Genomic DNA, 22302 nt, shown 5'->3' with positions numbered 1-22302 from the left:
GTGTGTGTGAGAGAGAGAGAGAGAGAGAGAGAGAGAGAGAGAGAGAGAGAGAGAGAGAGAGGGATGAGGTCGAGGGATGAGGTCGAGGGAATTAAGTTGGGCTTTGTGATCGTGTATTTGTGTATGTATATATCAGAAGAGACAGTCCCTCTCTTGAAACAGATGGTCTTGTTATCATTGTGTACTGTCTATCAGGCTGATTGCTGAGCTTTCATTTTGAAACCGTTGGGCTGGAGGTGCAAAATTAATGAACTAAAGCCAAAGTATGGGAAACTAGTCTTGTATTGGCTTTGGATCTATACGTTTGGCCATTTGAATCACGGTACAATACATTGGTTTTGGTGCATTTAGTACACAAGTATGAGTAGCATGTGTGAGCCTGACACTTTCTAGTTACCACATGTCTCTGTCTAATCAAGGTTTATATTATTATTGGAGCTTTTGTGTCTTTTATACATTCTTCATTTCATCCCTCATCCTGCTCATTAATACTTAATCATCAGTGGCACATTCATTAACTGCATGGCTACCAGCTGACTGTCAGGTCCGATCATATCCATGCAGCTCCCTCCATCAGTCCATCCTCCTCCTGATGCGGTAAAATTTTGATGTTGACTGCACAGAAAATATTCCCAAATCAAATTTAGATGTACGTCTCATTGAGGCTGGTGTGATCGGGTATGAAGGAAACTTCAAATTACCACTTTAATCAGTATTACAGGTAACTCATAGTTTTTGCCAACATACTGTACAGTTTTTATTAAAAAAACAAAAAAAACAGACAATAACGAAGAGACTCAGAAGAAAATTTTCCAAGATGCCAAAGAATATAGAGGCAATGAGTGCTTTCCATGGGCGTAACACAGCCTTTACTGAAAATATACCAATCTGTGCACCTAATAAAGAGGAGAAAATATGTTAAATATATTCTCCTTTTATGAACACCGTCAAGGGTTCTGTCTCTTGTTATTTACTGTTAATTTTCTATTTATTTCCCCTTCTTAAAGAAAACGTAATTATGTGAATATATATATATATTCACAGATATATGTATATGTATGTATATATATATTCACAGCGGGGTCACACTGGGGGGCAAGTTTCATTTGGACCCCCCAATGTCAATATCATGTTTACGCCCTTGGCGCTTTCACACTAATAAGACACAGATAATAAAGGGCTCTTTTCCAACATGTCCCTGAATGCCAAAAGATGTCTGCATTCAAACAAGTCTCCATGTCCATTCTATGAGGACAATGAAGTTGTTTTTACAACCAGACAAGCTTTCACTATTAGTCACAATGCCCCCTCTGCTTTACTCCTGCAAGCTCTATACCAATGTATCTGCTGCATCGACAACACACTTACAGCAGGCTCCCTCTGTTATAGTATATTACCATAACTGACCAGGCATTCATGGTGCAGAACCCCATAAATGTTAAAAAAAACAAACAATACCTGGTTGCACTCCTGACCCGACACATCTTCTTTGGTCTTTGACAGTGATGTTCTACACATCTTGAAATGAAAATGCTGCTCCAAACACTTTGCTCTGCCTATTGCTTCATTGCTGCTTTCTGCAGCATTTCAAGGGTCTCTATTGCCAATTTTCCAAATTTGAAACAAAATCTGATGTGTGCTCTCTGCCCAAGTAGCACCAGTGGTAACAAAAACACACATAACACAAGAGCTGGTTTTAATAAGGTGATATAACATAAAATATCTATTCACAAAAGTTATTATTTTCCCCTGCTCCATTTGTATCACGATCTGTTCCCGTTGCACAGGAACAGATGCTGAACTTTTTTATTGCACCTAGTACAGCGACAATTTGGTAAATGTGTGAACTGTTCATTGTTGTCAACTGTTAATATCTGATTGGGTTTTAACATTTATTTTTCTTCTCATAGTTGTACATGACAAGAACAACATTAAAGAGGGGTTGATCACAACTGTTCAAATCTTTCCAGATTTTTCCAGGTAGAAAGACTACAGGACTTTTTTTTTTTTATCAGTGATGGCTGACTCCATCAGTGGGATTTGGTTTAAATTAATGCTCTCCTACCACTTGTTATCGAGCCTATCAAACACAGCTGCAGTGAAATATACATGATTTGTCTGTTCAGGAATTCCACTTGAATGCCCTGAGCCTCTCACACTGCAAAATAGAATAGCCAAGCTGCTCACAGCGTGAACGCTGAGTTACATGTTGTTAATGACCTGCCAAGGTCATGTTCTACTTTGAGCTGTTTCTCTATGTTTCCACACTTCTCAGGGGGCATAGCTAGCATTCATACTTCATCACAGTAGGTCACAGACAACCTGCTCCCCACTGTATTGAATAGGGTTATACCTTCCTATCCCTGTCAAGGTAAAAACTTTAACAATTCACATATGCATGCTGATAAGTGTTCACTAGCGCGCACACACACACACACACACACACACACACACACACACACACACACACACACACACACACACACACACACCCACACACACAAGCTAATAATAGCCTAACCTTTATGCTGGATCAGTTACTGATGTCTTGGGATATTTCATCATGTTGAGGCAAGGTGAAAGATCTCTCGATTCCAACTTTTCTTTCTCTTTCTCTTGGCTTCTCCCTCCCTCCACCCTCCTCCACCCCTCACTCCCTCCAAACTGGCCTTTATCTGTGAACTTTGCTTGACCCTCTTCCACTAATCTGCCATGCTCCAGGGAAGCCGGCGTCAAAATGCCGAGCTTTAATAGACTCGGGGAGCTAAGGGCGAAAGTGCCATGGGGTAAAGGGAATAAGAGATGGCTGTTCATAGCAGGACTAATGCTAGGCGCCGTGAAATGCTGTGACATCTTTCATCAACTTGTCTCAAGGTGAAAGAGACCTCACCACCGTCATCACAAGTGTACAATTAAATACATTTCACTTATATGCTATGTCTTTTTCATCATATCAGTCATTCACTTTTCTTCAGTGTAACTTATTACTATGTTAATAACATATTTCTTGCTCTTCCCATGTTCTTTTTACCTGAATAAAAAGCAATGTCAATTTTTTAGATCAGTAATGCAAAGCTGACTGATTTACCATGGTTGGCATCTTGTCCATACTCTACAGAGAAATGTTGATCCGCTTGTTGTCGCCTTTTGAGTTGCACCTGTGCCAATACAGTCCAGTCTAAACTGGGACAGCGGACAGGAAGCAACGCAGTTCACACCATGTTTGTATTTTCACGCATCAAAATCAATTTAAACCCACTACTTTCACACTCGGCTAGCTGGCGCATTTTCCAGGTTTTACGGTGGCTGTTTTAAATAATCAGCAGGGTTCCACTCAAACTTGCACAACTTTTGCCGCAGATGTCTTTCCGCCCCAGAGGGTAAAAAAACATGTAGAAAATTACACATTTCAGCAGAAAAGTCTGTGATCTCTCATCATCCTTACACACCTTTTGCCTCTTTCTTTCCATCTCCCACTAAGAGAACGAGAGGAAGGGATGGCTGAGGTGAGTGACCAAGAGGGAGAGATGGGAATGTGGGATGGATAAAAAGACGCAGTTAAAAAGGTCCTCAAAGAAAGAAATTTTTGGTGCTTCCAGTTTTTTTTTTTTTTTGAATAATTAAACTGTATTGTAAAGGCAAGGCATGCTTTCCAAAAACTTTTTTTCAATAGAAGAGCATGGTAATATATGATTACACAAGTTTCACAAGGACTAGCAAGTTGCTCACATTTTGTATGTAGTTTAATTTTCATTTCAAAATCGTATAAGAAATGAGAAGCCAGTCAATAGATAAGTGAAACAAATTAGCCTTCACAGACTTAAAAAAAAAAATACTTTTTCTTTCTCACTAAGAAAATTGTGTCTGATTCCACATTATTTCACATTTTGACCTACAGCATATTTACCTGAAGAAAACACTCATGTCTCTTATATAAAAACCCTCATAAACCCTTCCTTTTCAGTCCCTTAAAAAAGACGCTAAACAAAAAAAAAATGTCTGCCAGTTTCAGACTGCTATCCACCTGAACACATTGCTTGTTTTGATGTACTTGTATGTAACCCCTACAATTGTACAGCATTTTTGCTATCCTTGAACTCCTTCAATAGTGCCACATAAAAACATCCATTTAAGACGTGTTTATTCTCAATGTCTAAGTTGTGTTGCAACCATTTCGCTTGCTGTGTGTTCACTCATCGCTGCTGTAATGTCAGTAACTTCTATTCTCGTTGTGCATGAAATGTGACATCTTGCTCAGCAGCAACAACTTCAACAACAGAAACTGGAGGTCAAAGAGAGTCTGGTGAACATGTAAACACAGTTCGACATTCATACACGAGCCATGTGTCTCAAGGATAAAAACATTTTTCATCTTTTCATATTTTCTGTGGCAACATCCACCAAAACGCTATCTTTTGTTATTTATTGATGGATCTTTTACATTTCTATCACTAGTAACTCATTTATTAATTAATTTATTAATAATGTAGCTCATTTACTTTGTTCGACTGTTTACATGATTATATCTAAATATAAAGAAGTATGACAGTGATACAAACAGCATGTGGTCATATTGGTGATAAACGTCATGTCAGGCTGATCTTTTACAGTGAGTTCACCTTTCTACAAATTTCAATTGTTTTGCATTGCATTATGAAATGTAATATTGATATATTTTCTCAAAAATTCTGTAATACAAATTTTTTTAAAGGGTTTATTGACAAAAAATAGCATTGTAACTTTTCTGGGTTTGTTTCTATTAATTTGGATAAATTGATGCTGCTTAAATCAGTGCTGATAAGACCCTTCTTTGATTTCCCAACTCTGATTAATGTAGATCAGTGTTGTTTCTTTCATACAATAATTTTATAAGATCAATATTCTTTTTCAAAAGGAGGTCTGGGAGAAATTATTATACATTATATAAAAGACATGATAATGTACACAGTTTTACGTACCCTATAGATGTTGCTCCACAAGGTCATAAATCACTGGTTTGTGTGCATTTTTTTGAATGATTGGCTGTAACCTTATGAATTGTGCAATTGAATTGTGGACATGAAAAAGTCGTAGAAGTTGGAGCTCTCCTTTTAACATTCATGTGGAAAATCTGGAAACCTTTGTACAGTCTAATTTGCAACTGAAAAGCTTCTAATTGCACATTTCATCAAGGTGCTTGTGTGCTCCTGTGTGTATGTACATGTGTGTAACATCCTGGTGCGTTGCCAGTGACTCAGTCATTAGCATCCTGCCTACACACACACACCAACAGCCAAAACCAAATGTAGACACATGCACACAAACACGCACGCACGCACACAGGACTACCAGACACACCCTAACACCCATTGCAACGCACACCTCTTATGCCCCTAAACACACACATTGTTACTCCCATTTACACACATCCTGCAAATACATGCATGCACACACACACACACACACACACACACACACACACACACACACACACACACACACACACACACACACACACACACACACACACACACACACACACACTCACACTCACACTCACACATACACAACATCCCATTCAATTTCACACATGTCAGGGGAGACTTCCAACCAGGCAGTCATATTAAACCAGCTCATTATTTATGCAAGGGAAGAGATTGCCAGTCCCCGATTCGCCTCATAAAATGTTAATATATTCATCGGAAGATTGTAGTCTTTTAATCTGCCCCACCAGAAAAACACTTATCTGCCACTACAGCACCATGTTATACAGTAGCTCTTTCTCTCCTAAGACTCATTCCTTTTCTATACCTCTCTGTCTTCCTCCGCTGTGTCACATGCTCTTATTCCCAATCTCTTGTTCCACAATCCATCCAAGTGGTAGCTGGTGGTGATCATGTATGGTGTCTGGGATGCCAGTTCTCATTGTCTCGCTCTTGTTTGTAATTCACAAACATGAAATGTGGTGTAAGATTTGCAAAGCAAGTTTTAGGATGTCATTGGTCCAGACAACAATCTCTAAAACGTGAAGCTACTGAAGCAGATTAATGACACACCAATGTTTCAGGGATACTTTTTGGTGTACTAAAAGAAAAAGAAAAAGGATCAGCAGCATTGCATCACTCTTTAAAATTATTTGTTGGTTTTAAAGGAAAAAGGATTAGGATTAATAATGAAAATGAGCTCATCTAGATTATTTCAGGCGCAGGGTTCCTATTATTAGTTGTTATTGTGAACATCAACAAATGTAGAAACCTGTCAACCCTGGCTCCTAGAAATGACATTCACATACTACTAAACTGTTTTACATCTTGATGACAATGTAATCAGTTGTTGACATTACCTTTAAAGATAAGATGATAATTTAAAGCAATGTGCAAATATTTGGCTTCTTACCGAGGAGCGGGTTTGTGGGCTTTGTGCAGGGGTTGCAATAGCTACAGGACCTTGAACTGGTGCAGCTGTTTTCAAAATAAGCCCATTCATAGAAACTGTTTGCTAATTGGATCAGCGATCAAGGTTTATTTGTAAAATCTATTTTCATCTTCAAAATGCGTCACGTTTTGTCAGTGTCATGACCAGGGTTGAAGAAGGAGGTCATGTGACAGAAGGTCATGTAATGCAGTATATTAGTGACAAAGTCCAAATAAGCGGGCGGGCCTGGGGTGATTTTATGGATCAAACCAAGACATTTTACCCAGGAGACACTGAAAAATCACATCCACAAAAAAGCCGATTGGATTTCATAAACAAAAATCTTTTCCTGACCAAGTAGTTTTGGTGCCCAAACACGAGTTTGTTTTTTTTGTTTTTCGGAAACCTAACGACAAGGTTTTTCCACATCTCGGTAAGGTAAAACTTAACACTGGCACAGTATGCTGTAGTGGACCAACAGGTGTACTACACGTTCTGTTGTTATATCCCCTCAATCCAGCTGATCTCCACGCCTTACTACTGTAAATGGAAAATGTACATGTTGCTCAAGCACAAAACTACACTATGTTCAGAGGCAACTTTTATCTGTTTTGTTTTTTAATGAAATAAGAAGTGCCAAATGTCTATGCTTTGGACTTGTCAGGAGGTGGTTAGCGAGCGTACACAGTCACACTAGTATCACACCAGAGACTGAAGTTCATAGAGTCCTGTCCGTCAGTATTGATTTTTCCTGCTTTAAATCAGACATGAGCTTTCTCTAGCTTTAGCCAGGTAACGCCAGTGGCAGCACATAACCTTAATAAAAGCTTGATAATAAAAGTGGACTTTGCTGTGCAAGGTAGGAAGAGAATATGTTGTCAGCAAAGATCATACAGAACAGGTTTGTGACTTTCCAATTATAGAATTTTTTTTTTTCCTAATTACTGTATGATAATAGCAAAAGTGGTTTGAAAGCAATTACATCTCCTTCAAAACGTATTTACTCTTAGTTCCGTTGGTCGTATATAAATGTAATTTCTAGGAGACAGGGTAGTAGCTTTACAAACATGACAGAGAACCCTTTTTTTTTTTTTTTCCTTCCCCATTTCTCTCCATGGCAGGCAGACAAAAATATCTCCACTCCCGTTTAATAAAAAAAAAAAAAAAAAAAAACATTTCTATCACCTAAAATGAAGCAGCACTAGCTAGCTGAAAATTACCTAGGTTGCTATGCAACGGCTGCACTGTACAAAGCCCTGTCATTTCCCAAGCCAAACTAATATCCCATAATAACCTCAAATAAGCCCCTCACTTCTATATGTAGGTGTATGTGTGTGTGTGCGTGTGTGTGTGTGTGTGTGTGTGTGTGTGTGTGTGTGTGTGCGTGCGTGCGAGAGAGAGAGAGAGAGAGAGAGACATTGTCTGTCTGTGTGAATATTGTGCTTGTGTGTACATATATGCATTAAACATGTCTGTTTACACACATAGCTGTGTGTATGTCTTCTGCTGGCGAGACAGACAGTGGATTTTGAATAATGCACTTCAAAATAAAATCATAAAGGACAAAAGCATTAACCTGAGGACAATTTGTGTATCAGCAATTTTAAACTCCTTCAGTGCATTTTAAATCAGTGTATGGATTTTCATTACTAAATACAAAATATTTGCATTTACACTTTAAATATAACATTTTTGATAAACCCACAAGGAAAGCTAAAGAATTGAAAGTGATGGATGGGATTTGGGATTTGGATTTGCAATGCATAAACACTACAATTAGGCTTAATACCAAATAATAAAATGAATAACAAACCTTGTTTATGTCCAAGTTATGTTATTTGTCAGCTTGATGTCTTTCTAGAAAGAAAAGAGCAATGCAGGATTTCACCGATCAACAGTTACACTTTGACATTTGTGTCAACTGAACTGGGAGATGGTAGTAAGTCGCTAAGCAGGAAGTCATCTTGACACCAGTGTGGGTGGGCCATTAGTATCTGCAGCCCTGTAGCTTCACTGAGATTTATTACAAAGTGTTGAGTGTAGTGACAAGTTGTTGCATGTGTGCCATTTGTACGATGAGAGCGGGTGCTTGTGCCATCCTCTCTGCAAAGTGGTGTGGTGGAATTAACTAAGGTGAAGGTGAAGGTCATTTCAAATTCCCTTGACATATTAAATAACTTAACATTTTCCCTCAAACCCATGCCTTTGAACATGCCACGTGATTTCCCCCATAAAAGTACCGTATGAGCAAGAAAAAGTACAAAATTTGACTGGACATGGTCTTATAAAATTTTGCAAATGTGCATAACCTTAGCCCAAGTTTACTAAATAAGGAGGAGAAGCACTCAAAAAGTTCCGAGGCTGTTTCTGTTGTGTGATGTGCACAAAGCAGGAGGAAGCCATACGTTTCATGATTAGTATTCCAAGTTACATTGCTTGATCAACCTCAGCACCTGTGTTACACGTATTTTTGGGCTGGTATATACGCATTATCAAAAACACAATTGTACCCCCCCCACTTCCCCCCCCCCCCCCCCCCCCTACTAACCAGATTTGGGTACCTGTGACTTTTTTCTGTTCCCCAGAAATTTGACACAGAATTCTTTGTGCACTCTCTGCTGAAGTGTCAGGTCAATGGTGTAATCGCAAATGTGCCCATAGGAGCCACAAAAAAATATGCGGAACACAGGTGCTGATGTTGATTAATTGACAAAACTTGGAATACTTGCTCATGAAAGAGTCCTGCTCTTTGCAAATGAATGGGCAGCACTCCGTTTGTGTGCAACAGAAACAGTATCAAACCTCATATTGACTGATAACCGACATAACACTCAAATGGCAGTGCGACATATAACCATTAGTCCTACATTAAACGGTAATTGTGAAGTTTACAGTTTTCAACTATTTAAAAGACTGTGGGCCCTATTTTTGCATTTATCATTGCTTAATGTGAACCTGGCTGTGCCGACATGGGTGGAGCGGTGCAACAAGGGGTGTGTCAGTAAATATGTGCCTCTGCAGTGCAATTTTGAAGTAAATTTTTAAGGTAAAGTTGCACTTGCCGCTCTCCGATCTAAAACTAGGTCTAAGCAGTGGTTCTCATAATATCAGGATAAGTACACAAAATAACACATAAATTGTATTTGGCCACAACTTCCTGCGCTTCACTGTGCCTGCACTGCGCCTCGGCAGACACACACAGGGCCATTTCTCAGAAAACATCTTGCTTCGTGTTATTTTGTTCATTTGCTTAGTAATCCTGGTATTGTAACATGCCTCAATACCTTTATGTAATGCTTGTGCCCTATTTTTTTACAACTATTTTATCACAAAGGTCAGTCTTGTATGCAGAGGCCCAACATTATAAAGCTTGTATGCATTTTGAAAAGCATTGGGAGGTCAAAATTAGTTTGGTACATTTTTCTTGTTCCACATGTTAAGTCCTGCCTGGACCAAATATATAGATTTGTATATGTGAAATTACATTTAAACACATGGCCATGATAGATAGGCATACAGACCTGCTCTATCTTTCCTGGAAAAAATAAATGCATCCCAAGAGTGGGCCAAAGGCAGGTTAGAGTTAACATGTGTCCATACCATTTTTTGTTTTTGTTTTGAGCTTAATCAAACACCATATTTCTTTTCCAGTGGGATACAAAAAAAAAAAGAGGTGGTGTAACTTGTGTTTCTGGTACAGAATAAATTTGACCCATCATTGTTTTGTAGAACATTTTCAGAACATGCCTTTGTTCCACTTTATCTGCAATATGAATACACGTAAAATAACTTTATGCAGGAAAAAAATGCATTTAAAAGACCAGTTAGACAACATTGCTTCCAAGAGCAAAGTTTGCTTTCACACGAAGAGCAGAAAAATAAGTCTGATGGTGAAAAAAAGATAATTTAATGCTTTTGAACTAAACTTAGTCATATCCTCCTACTTCAAATGAGAAGTGGCCTTCAGAGCAGCTGTACAGAAAACCTTTCATGACATTCACTGTGTGCACAGAATTTATCTCCACTCAGAAAAAAAGGAGCAAAGATGCAAAGATGCAAAGAATTGGACCCTCTGCTTCTGTGCACTTTATAGGTGCCCTGCGATATAAGGCAAGTGCAACAGCAAATGCATTTTTTTACTCATGAAAGACATGGAAGGACACATATTTTACAGATTTTCCCCCAGTGTAGCAGTGTGGTAAGTCACACATTTAATTTTTCTGCATACTGGCAGTAAATCTTTAAATTTGTCACCATTAAAGCTTCAAGTATAAATTAAAATTTCAATTAATTTGCATTTAATTGTGAATGATTTCAAAACTTGTACAATTTAATGTTGTTGTGCAAAAAGACAACTTCAACATTAATTACATTAGCGTATGATAATTGTCTAGAAATCAGTTGAAGGAAGTCCATGTTTTAACAAAATCCAACTGTTCTAAAAATGACTACAGCTTTAACATTGTTTTTATTTATTTATTTTTTCATGGTGAATATCTTTCTATTGAAAGACTCTGAATACACAACAAACCTGTCTACTGGAATATGTCAGCTTCCCTTTGCCAATACTTTTGATCCAAGTGTTTTTGAAGGAGTGACAAAAACATCAAGCCAACAAGAATGACTGTTTTGCACAGGTGAAGGTATTTTTCTGCCTCTCCTGTTTGAATCAAGCCATGTACAACTCATCATAGTACACTACAAAAAAAAAAACCACACACATTTTGGCTTTCAGAGCTCTCAGTTTTAAGTCCAAGTTGCACTGAGTACAAACTTCAGTCTAAACTTTCTTCAAAGAAACAACGTTGGCCTTGACAGCATGTAACAGACTGACCTTCTGTACTTTCCAAATATCAAAAGACTCATTTCAACACCCATTCATTCACTTTCACACATAAATATAACACATTCCCTGGTACAATAGGCCAACATACAAACACACGCAGATGGCAAGCGCTGGGACCAATCCAGTGTGTGTGTATGTGTGTGTGTGTGTGTGTGTGTGTGTGTGTGTGTGCGTGTGTGTGTGTGTGTGTGTGTGTGTGTGTGTGTGTGTGTGTGTGTGTGTGTGACTGTGGCTGTAGGAGGTTGACAGGCAGTGTGTCTGCGATTGTATGTCCGGTCCAATTCTGTCTACGCCTGCCTGTGGTGGGAGGCTGACTAGCCAAGCAAGTACATAAAAAGTATATGTATGTGTGTGTGGAACCTGAGGTATTTATGTGCGTGTGGTTAAACAGGGCAACAAATGCAAACATGTGTATGTATGTGTTTAAGTGTAAGTGTCTGCGTGCAAAGGCACGACAGGCTTTACTCAGTTACTTAGTATTTCTGGCACGCTGATAAAGTTCTTCAAGCTATCGGAGTGAATAATATCCAACAGACTGGGGGAGGCCTGCTTAAATTCTCTCGCCAGCCCTCTTTGGTTCGATAAGATTGTGTTAGCCACCACCTCACACCACCTCAGACTTCAAACAGTTTACATATTGCCCTGGAAATTGTCACGGGGAGCACGTTGAGCAGATAAATTAATTTCTGATCATACATCAAGCTCAATTTATTTATAGTTCTGCCAGCCAGCCAGGCAGGAAGCGACGATGAAGAAGAGTAGGAGGGGCGCGGGGTGGAGTGAGATAAGAGAGATGCAGAGATAGAATGAGATGTGTAAAGGATGTACTGTAGTCAGCTGTGACTTCACCCCAGAGCTGAGCATCATGAATGCTCACAGAAACTATGCCAACATGCAAATGTTTGTGAGTTTGTACCAGAGCTGGTAAATCTACAAGCAAACAACTCAGGTAACGAGTAGTTGACTGAATGCCACCAATTGCCACAGCTGATGTTTTGCTTCCCTCTTTTTATTTTTAGCCTCGTAAGCCAGATGAGTCCCGCAGGTTGATGCAAACTCATCAGGCCTCTCTCCCCTGACTGAGAGGCTTTTAAATAATACTTTTTTGATCTTTTTTTTTTTTATAGAAGGATCTGCTCGTTCTATTAGAGGTGAAAGAAAATGAAATATCCTAATGTGCACACTGTAAAAACTGTGTATGAACTTATGTGTTTTAATTGATGTAAACGAGTAAATAACACCTGACAGAAACACATCTGGGTGAAAGGCAGGATTACAGCAGCTTCTCACAAAGCAAACAACACACAAATCGTGTGTCTTTTCCATATTCCAGAGGACAGTGTATTGAATAATTGTGCCAACATTTGATTGAAGGCTAAAATAAGTGGAATACTTTTCGTATTATAATGCAGCATCCACATAACATAAGTGTCTTTAAGCCTTTAAGCCTGTATCACTTTTCAGAAATGCAAACATCCACACTTGTTTTTGTTTAACACTGACTTTGTCCTGATACTTTTAGCAACATGTGAAGAATGTTTTAACAAGGTCACAGTATCACAGAGAAAAGAAACAGGTTTCCAACACGACAAAAAAAAAAAAAAGGCTCTGACATCATGTCACACAGCTGTGTGTGGAGGAGTGAGACACATCTTCAGGTGGTTTCACCTCACCGTGGTGTTCTCACAGCACTCTGCACTGATGCCCCTGCTAACTTCCTGCCTTTGAGTTTTTTTTTTTTTTAGTCTTGCCGTTTCACTTCCACTGGCAAAATCTCTGATACTTTAACAAGACAACGCTGTTTTCTACCCCTCCGCCCTTCTCAGCTCACTTAATCACATAGACATTAATTGTCTTTCCTTCACATTCTTGGCATGACCATTGAAAAAGGCCTTTTCTAAATGGAAAGCCATGCACTCTCTCTTTCTGTATGTGAGCACCGAATATATGATGACATTTTTACGATCATTATTCTTCTTCCTCCAGGCTGACTTTAGAGGCAATCAGCAAGGGGAGAGTATTTGAGCCAGTGATTGCGTGCACTGCATATGATTGTATGTACAGCGAGTGAAAAAAAAAAAAACAGATAACATAACAAACTTTCACTTGAAGTACAAATCCAGTTTATTGAGTTGTGCCCTACTCTAGACTTTATAGTGCTCCTTTTTGTGCAGAGCGAGGTTTATTAAACTGGGACTGTGGGACCGGGGATGTGAAATGCAGATGTTTTTCTGGACTCCTGAAAAGCAGACAAGTCTTTCTTTCAGATGTGCAGCTTTCATCTAACAGTGGTGATTGTGTTTGCACTCCAATCAAGATTATACACTTGACACTGACATCTGACACTGTATTGCTGGAATTCCTTTCAGCGGAGCTTCCACTGAGACAAAACACTGTTTTCTACACGTCAGGGGTCAAAGAACAGTCAAAGATGGAAATACCAGAAGATATGTCTCCCTTACTTTTGCAGAGTAACTGAGCAGCTTCAAAGGAAGGAACACCTCTTATCATAAGCCAATTCAAACTTTTATCAACTAGTTTAATGAAGGGCAAAATGTACAAGCACTCTCTCAATTATCAGAAAAGGTTTTTTTTTTTATCTCAATTTCATCACAAGATGCAGCAATTTATACAGATCAAAAACAGTGAAAGGGCAAAAGAAGTGTGTGTATAAAGCGGACACAGTCACATCATGAGTATCAGTTGTTTGGTGTCTACCAAAGTCCATAGCCTAGTCCTTTGTTAACTAGTGTTATGAACAACTGTCTCGATCAGATCTGCAGTGAGGACAGCACTTGTTGTTGTAAAGTACAGCGTGCGTGTCACATTGACAGCCAGTGACAGTTATGTCTCTGCATTACAGTTGCAAACTCTCACTTCCTCAGTGGCGATGACACCCTGACCTTTTCAACAACGGATGTTCTCACAGCAGTGGAGGTGACAGCACAAGTCAGATGAGAAGTCAGACAAAAGCAGCACACTAAAAAGGTCTAATGAAGGAATTAATTTATGCTTTATTAAGGTAGGCTACAGTACTGCAGGTCTGATAGTAAGAGAGAAGACAAGGAGTACAGTATAAGCCAAAACAATGCTTTTTCTAATGAAATATTTTGACTTTGTTGATGAACTTGTGTACATGATTAAATGCAATTAAATTATGTAGGAATGAATGTTGTTTCACAGTAATACTACCTTATTAGTGTGGTATTGCAGTGTAAAAAGATTGAGTGGATAGACATATCATATAATACCACTGTAGCTGCGTTGGTGGGTGCCAATAGTCTATATACCATAGCCTTAGCTTTTGAGTCTGAAGTGAGGCCAGTGCAGAAGTCCCTTAAACTGCAATACCACATAGTGCCACTAGAGGTTGGCTCTGAAAAGCCTCCAGCTCCATAGACTTCCATTCCACTTCCTTCATGAATTATGAAGTCAAGAAATTTATTCCACAAGTCACATTGGCGTCATTAGCTAAAGTCCATCCTTCTGATTAGTTTTCTAGTGGTCCATCTGTAAGTAATCCCATCATTAATTAGATTTTAGGCCTAAAAAAGAGGCATGTTTGGCCGCATCTCAGTTTGATTGACAGGCCTGTGGTGCAGTCAGGCTTCTGCAATAGGTGGGTGGAATGTAATGTCCTTGAGTTCAAACTATGATAACTTCTGGCTCCAAAATAGCAAGATCGAGACGGACAAAATCCTGAACTTGAGGCTTACGACAGTTCACAAACGAATGGGTGACATCACAGTTGGTTGCCGTTTGCTATATGGCATCATATTTTGGAAAATGGGCTTGATGTGACAAAAGAATTTAGTTTTAGTTAACTAAAACTAAAACCTAATAACTTCTGACCTGATGTTTCAGAATAGTTTATCAATATCCGTTTTGTAATAAAACAAAAAACAAAATCTAAGCCAAAACAAACAGGAGTGATAACATATAACATCCTTAACAAGGGTAACGGCTGAATAAAGATATGATTTGAATATATATTACATTATTAAAATATATAAATTAATTTCAAGAGAGATTGACGATATGAAAAATTACTGAAGACGGGATTATCCATATCACATCTGCCACATTTTATTACAGTTTGCTGGTAGGTCACAAACTGAGAATAGGGAGAAACAAGCGAAGCCATACCTGGGGTCTAACCTTCTGTATTTTGATTCCTTCTCGCAACAATTTCAGCTGGCATTTACTTTATGGAAGTTTTGATTCTTAACATCCATACTTGTTGCGATCTGGTGATTAAGGTCCTTAACGCCCACATTGCACAAATATTATGCACTGACTTAAATTTCAGGATATAACGTGTAGTATGTGCAAACAATGCGTGCCATCTAATTCCTTCTCTCTGGTGTTCTCCCTGTCACGATCCAGATATCTTTAAATGGGAGACATCCAAAAATGAGAGAATGATTGTGTAAATATTAGAACAAATGAGATGGACAGGGTAGAGGTGGGAGGAAGAGGTAAGAGGGGGTGAGGAAGGCCTGCAGAGGTTGTTAATCAGTCAGTGTCAGCGGGAGATATGGGGGTTGGGAAGCAGGTAATAAGCACATGTGATGCCTTAGTGAAGTGAATGTGATGTCAGAGTGGTGCAGTACTCATTACGTAGACAGCACATGTTTGTGTGTGTTTGAGTGTGTTATGGGGCTGCACTGCATCATCATGGTGACCTGAGTCTCCGACAGACTAAAATAGTCTCATGTAAGACATATGGATGTATCCTTTAGTTTCGTTTCTTGTTTTTGTCCTTGTTTACTTACTGTAGTCCCTGAACCTCCTTCCTGTGACTTTGTTTTTTTTTCATTCATACCGTATCTTTTCAGCTGTATTTCCTGACCACCAGCATCAGTTTGTGCCCCCTTTTCTTTTTGTTTCTTTTCCTGCATGTCTTCTTTTGCATATTATCATTCTTTTTTTTTCATTGCTTCTTTGTCTTTCTCTTTATTTCCTTATTTTTCCAATCTGCCCGTCCTCCTTTTCTGACCCTTAGTTACTTCCTTCATCTCCTTCCTCTTTCACGCATTTCATTCGACATTCTCCTTATCGAAAGAGTCAAAGAGAAGACAAAAATGCAGTCGTTATTAATAAACCACAATTCATTCATTAATTTCCTCTTAGTCTTCTGTAACCTTTTCCACCTACGTTTCATCCCACACTCATCTCCAGGAGAGATTTGATAAAAGAGCTACTGGATCACAGATGTTATGGATATGAGATGCAGCCTTTAATCATACTGATGCCAAAGAGATTATCTGTAGAAAGTAGTGTATAAGCAGTGTCTATCTATCTTTGTGTTATCTAACACTATCCCACTTTGCATGCTGATACCGCGCAAAAGGATTTGATTAATATACGAACTGACATCCATACAATAAGAAAGCTGATATGAACAAACAGAGGGTATTTACATACATACTGTAGGTCATGAAGGAGAATGGGGGAAGGAAGATGTGGAGAAGAAAAGAGATCCAGAGACAGAAGTACAGAAAGAAGAACAAAGAGGTGAATTACCAAAATATGACTTGAGTTATCTTTTTAGATGGTATAAGTTGGGGATGTGATGTTCTCCAATCTCTACTTTTTTTTTTTTTTTACCTCAGAAATGTTACAGATTCAATTTTATTTTCATTTCTAAGAAACTCAGTCCATTGCTGAAGCGGTGGGCATTGGTAGCTTGATAATTATTTCACCAACACTTTTATTACTTATGGAGGAGAGAAGAGAAGAGAAGAGAAGAGAAGAGAAGAGAAGAGAAGAGAAGAGAAGAGAAGAGAAGAGAAGAGAAGAGAAGAGAAGAGAAGAGAAGAGAAGAGAAGAGAAGAGAAGAGAAGAGAAGAGAAGAGAAGAGAAGAACCTATTTGTCCATAAAAAACCTTACATTATTAATAAGAGCATCATTATGGCTGCTTAACAATGCAGTGTCTATATAAGGGCCCAAGTCATTACTGTCTGAGTGCTGACTACCATGTAAAGGACATAATACATTGTTAATCACCGTGCAGTACAGCTCACACCACAACACCAATGTGTGTAACTTTACAGCGTGTCCCAGCCTGAATAAGATTCCCCCTTTATATTGTTGCCAAAAAAAACGATAAATGTAAACTCTGTGATTATCCTTATTTAAACTAAAGTGTACAGTATGTTGCTAACATCAACAGTTACATAAGAGTTATGGAAGATGGAGAAAGAAGTTCAGCATCTCATACATTTATAGAAAGCTACTTCACATGAAGCCTGAAGTCATAACGGGGAACGTCAGTCACACGCTAACAGTTGTTCTGTGTGAGGCGTAGTGATATAAAGGAAGAGAAAATATGAAAGGAAAAAGACAGAAAGTGGTGCCTTAATCACTTGCTCATTTCTCTCTTTCATTCCCCCTCTCTCTTTCCCTCGCTGTATGCCTTTGGAGGCGCTTTAGTCACTATAATCCACTGAGCGTTGCTTTAATCACATCTTCGTGGGTCTCCACTTTTTAATTAAGGCCCGTGTTTCAGCTCATTTCACTGCGCATATTTAGTGAGCCGGTGGGACGCCGAGGCATTCATCAGACAGAAGTCTGACAGAACAGCATCAGGCTGCTCCTGAGAATGGGTTTTGAAGATACTGATTGGGTCTTGAACCAAGGGCAAATGAAGGCACACAACTAGAAACAGCAACAGACCATTACATACACTTTATTTCCACAGGATACATGTGGTTTTGTTCCCTTCTCTAATGTACACAATGTATTGACTGTCGGAGAAAAGGGCGCCTCTGACTCTTGGCTCTTTTAAACAAGCCAATTAAACATTCTCCAAATAACACTGGATAACACAACATGCCGTGCCCTGGCTGTTACATTAATTGCTTTTTTGTCCCCGATTTGAAATTGTTTGTTAAGTGTGTTCTAAATAAAATGTTATTACTTTAGTTACTGCTGGCCTCAGTATGTAGCCAGCGAATCAAAATTTCAAATTAAACATGTTGCATGAGTGTCTTTCACCCACACACAGCATGGTGGCATTAAAACTTGTTTACGCAAAGGGCAGATTGACATACAGACAACAGTCTAACACACACGCATGGAAGCACATGGACGTGTCTCTGTATGCACCTGCACAAACATGATCCCAGACTTATTTTCTCTTCTTGACTTATACCCAGAATTCCATATTGCTCTCCTACTCCCCGCTTCACGCTTCCCTTCTAGTCTCTTTATCTCTCTGTGGCTCTCCAGCATGCACACAAACACACAAACACACACACACACACACACACACGCGCGCGCACACACACACACACACACACACACACACACACACACACACACATACACACACACACACATCTCCACCCATTGCTCCATCAGTGATCATCACAGAGTCTTCCATTAACTTCACAGCAAGCGGTTTTCCATCTCCCTCAGATTGCTCTTGTTTGTCATCCTAAGCTCTGTCTTCAATCATGTTTGCCCACGCCTTTACAGCACATTGCCCATTTAATTGGATTGAGAACCCCGTTTTGAATATGTAAGAGAAGGAGCTGCATAATAATCAGGAATATTCAAATGAAGGACAGCGCTTTAATTGACATTTCTGGATGTGTTCTAAAGGACAGTCACTTTTTTCATGGAGGGTTAACAATGTTATTGGCTTTGTAAGAGGTTTGTTGAAGTGCAAAATGTGTGATCAAAATTGTCTCTTAATCTGTAATGGAATCTCCTGCAGACCTTGTGTAGTCATATCTTTTATCACTGTTTCATCAAATTATAAACATTATAATACAGCTAAATGAAAATGTCCCTTTAGTCTTTTTCATTTTTAACATGTACAGTAGTTGCACAGAAACCTCTGACACATTTTACTCTACACATGCAGTCAGGAACATACATTATGCCAAACCAACACGTGTTCCTATTAACATCTTCAAGGCTTCAAAATGCAACATAAGATTAAATCAAACATTATTGATCAGTGTGTGGTTAACAGGTTAGTGCTGCAGACTGAATCTAAAAGAGGAAAAATAAATGCAGGAGCCAAAACGGACTCAAAAATAACAATAGCAAAAATGATGTAAAGTAATAAAATAGTGAAGCAGAGTAGAATATTTACAGTTGTGGCTTTACTGCGGACACAAATAATAACAAATTGATCATGTTGACCACATGGCTGAGAAAGAAAGACAAGTGAAACATCTGCTGTTTTCCACCTCCACACAAGCGTATGCATTTAAAAAAAGGATTGATCTCAGAAAAACGATACGTCAGCCCTTCCCATTTTACCAAATATGGGTTTAAATTGTTTCGTTAAAGGCTAAATGTCGGTCATTGGCTTCCGTGATGTGGGCCAAATATTGACATCCACCACACCGGCCACATGTTGAAGTTGGCGGGTTTAAGGTCAGGTCCGTGGAGTCAGAGTTCACACCTTACTGACAAGAGACCACTCTTTGCTGAATAATCAAAGAGAACTGTCACTGTAATCACTGGAGGAGAACTAAACAGTTCCCAGTAAATGGCCAAAGGGTAATGGGGTGTAGCAGGGAAAATAGGCCCATTATTTGGTGAGTGAGTAGATTGATTGGATGGATGGATGGATGGACAGACATAAAAAAAAAGACAGACAGACAGATAGATAGATAGATAGATAGATAGATAGATAGATAGATAGATAGATAGATAGATAGATAGATAGATAGATAGATAGATAGATAGATAGTTTTACTTCAGTACATACAATTTTTATTTAAAAGTTGTATTTTCTGTTTACTAAGGTTGCCTTTGTAACATCCCCAGGTGAATGATGGTCTGGCGTCTTGTACTGACTTTGAATCCATAAATCGCAGTGAAAACTGGTGGTGAACGTAAGAGCCAAGAAGAAAATAAAGACAAACGTTACAAAACAATGTTTAGCATCCTGACCATATCCTTCTTACCAGCATGCTAAATTTAACCGCGCTACTGAATCATGGAGGTGCATATAAGTTGAAACAGCAGTTTGCTCGCTTAAACTCTTTCCTTTGTGCCACAAAATCCATGAAAACCGCAACAATCGAACACAATATTTTTCACAGAATGAGATCAAGTATGTTCTGACCTTGGGCCCATTTCAGCAAACAAACAAAACCTCACCTTTTTCTTTGTTTTCAACACACTTTTTTCTGTCTTTTATCAGGTCTGCGTTCGACCGCGTCTTTCTCAACTACTTCCGGTTGCAGTCCTTCAGAATAAGAGCGTAACATATGCGTCGATATAAATCCCAAAACGTCTACAAAATAAAAGACATAAAAAAGAACAAACTATTAAAGTACTCTGGACTGTATTAGAGGTAATTTACAGCCTTTGCTTTATGCCAATTTTTTTGTTGTAAGAATTGACAGTTTTGTGTGAGAAACACCAAAAAATGGGAGTCGAACGCTTCTGCACTGCACTATACATAGACACATAGACTTTTACTTCTTCACAGAAACTATGGATGCAATCTTTTTTTCTCTCCATATTCCTTTGATGATAGAGATAATTGACAGAAAGGTAGGCTGTACATTTGTCCCAGCCCCACATGGCGTCAGGATCACAGGGAGCTGATGCCTGAGAAGTGGAAGGAGCGGCAACGCTTCCCATGTGTTTTGAGATCAAACATGTTTTAATGGTGATTAGAGCTTCGAGTTGTAACGAGACCACATGAGCAGACCTTGAGGGAGAGATGTATGGATGCACGCACACCTGCTGCCTCCTGCTGTAATTAAGGAATCTTAAATGCGCCTTTTGGTGCATTACTTTATCCAGCGAGTAGTCATTGTGAAGCACTGCAAGAACTTATTGATAGGAGGAAATCTTGTTGGAGTGAGGAAACCAGAGAAGTAGATAAAGGAAAATCTGCCATGAGAAGAAGAGATGGCAAGAGCTCAAATGGAGAGAGAACACAGACAGCATAAAGAAGTGACTTATAACAAAGTGACAGAGTTCAAAGCCAGGTCGAGTCCTCTTGTCTCCTCACTGCTTTTGTTATGCGCGCGCGCACACACACACACACACACACACACACACACACACACACACACACACACACACACACATACACACACACACACACACAACGGTTGACAGAGAAAAGGGTGATTCCATTACTCTGAGCTGACATAAAGATCAGTGTTCCATGGCCCAGGCAGCCTACTGAGCGCGCTCACTGTCGACTCCGATACTTCCTGACACTGCTGCCTCAGGGACAAGAAGACTCTGTTCTTAATGCTAACACACATACAGACAAGACAAAACGCAAAGAGCATGACAACAATTTTTTTTTTTATGTACTGCATATGTGTGCAGTACAATCTATCTTTGCTTGCACACCTGCATGTGAATGTGCACACTTCCAAACTCAATCTTAAGTGTGTGTGTGTGTGTGTGTGTGTGTGTGTGTGTGTGTGTGTGTGTGTGTGTGTGTGTGTGTGTGTGTGTGTGTGTGTGTGTGTGTGTGTGTGTGTGTCCATCTATGCTTGGGTGCATGAGTGTGTAAGACACTGCCCTTCTGCCTTCATCGCAAATGCCAGCAAGCACCAATGTGTCAGGAGTATGTGCAAATGTCAGTCATGATAAGGGAGAAGGGCAATTACCACTATAGGGCTTCTGAGTAAGACAGCTGATGTCTTTTCAGGAAAAAAAAAATGACCAAAAAAATACTTAAAAGACATGAAAATAAACATTTAGATTTATATTAATTATCTGGTCTTTCACCAGGAAATATGACTTTTACAAGTATAACAGTTAACTCGGATGCCAGATCAAGTTGTGACCAGTCTGACAGATGCTTGCCGGACACTGTCCTGCACTTGAGCAGGACCGTGGTTCACTGCCACTTTCAGGGTCAGTCTTCTATAGGTAAGCTGCACATATTAAAAAAATGAGGGAAATGAGGGATGGAGCTGTAATTGTACGTGTTAGTAAAGCATCTCTAACTGTTTTTAGGTCTCAAAAAAGCCTTTCATTGACTTCAATCTGCATCCAATTCAAATCCAGCTTTGTAAAAGAGATTTGCTTTCATTTGCAAATATTTGAGATCAAATTTCCC

This window comes from Embiotoca jacksoni, unplaced genomic scaffold (genome assembly GCF_022577435.1).
Source record: "Embiotoca jacksoni isolate LCO1_2020_lvr unplaced genomic scaffold, fEmbJac1.0.p SCAF_11, whole genome shotgun sequence".
NCBI classification, from domain to species: domain Eukaryota; kingdom Metazoa; phylum Chordata; class Actinopteri; family Embiotocidae; genus Embiotoca; species Embiotoca jacksoni.
Note: the sequence above shows the minus strand (reverse complement) of the source record.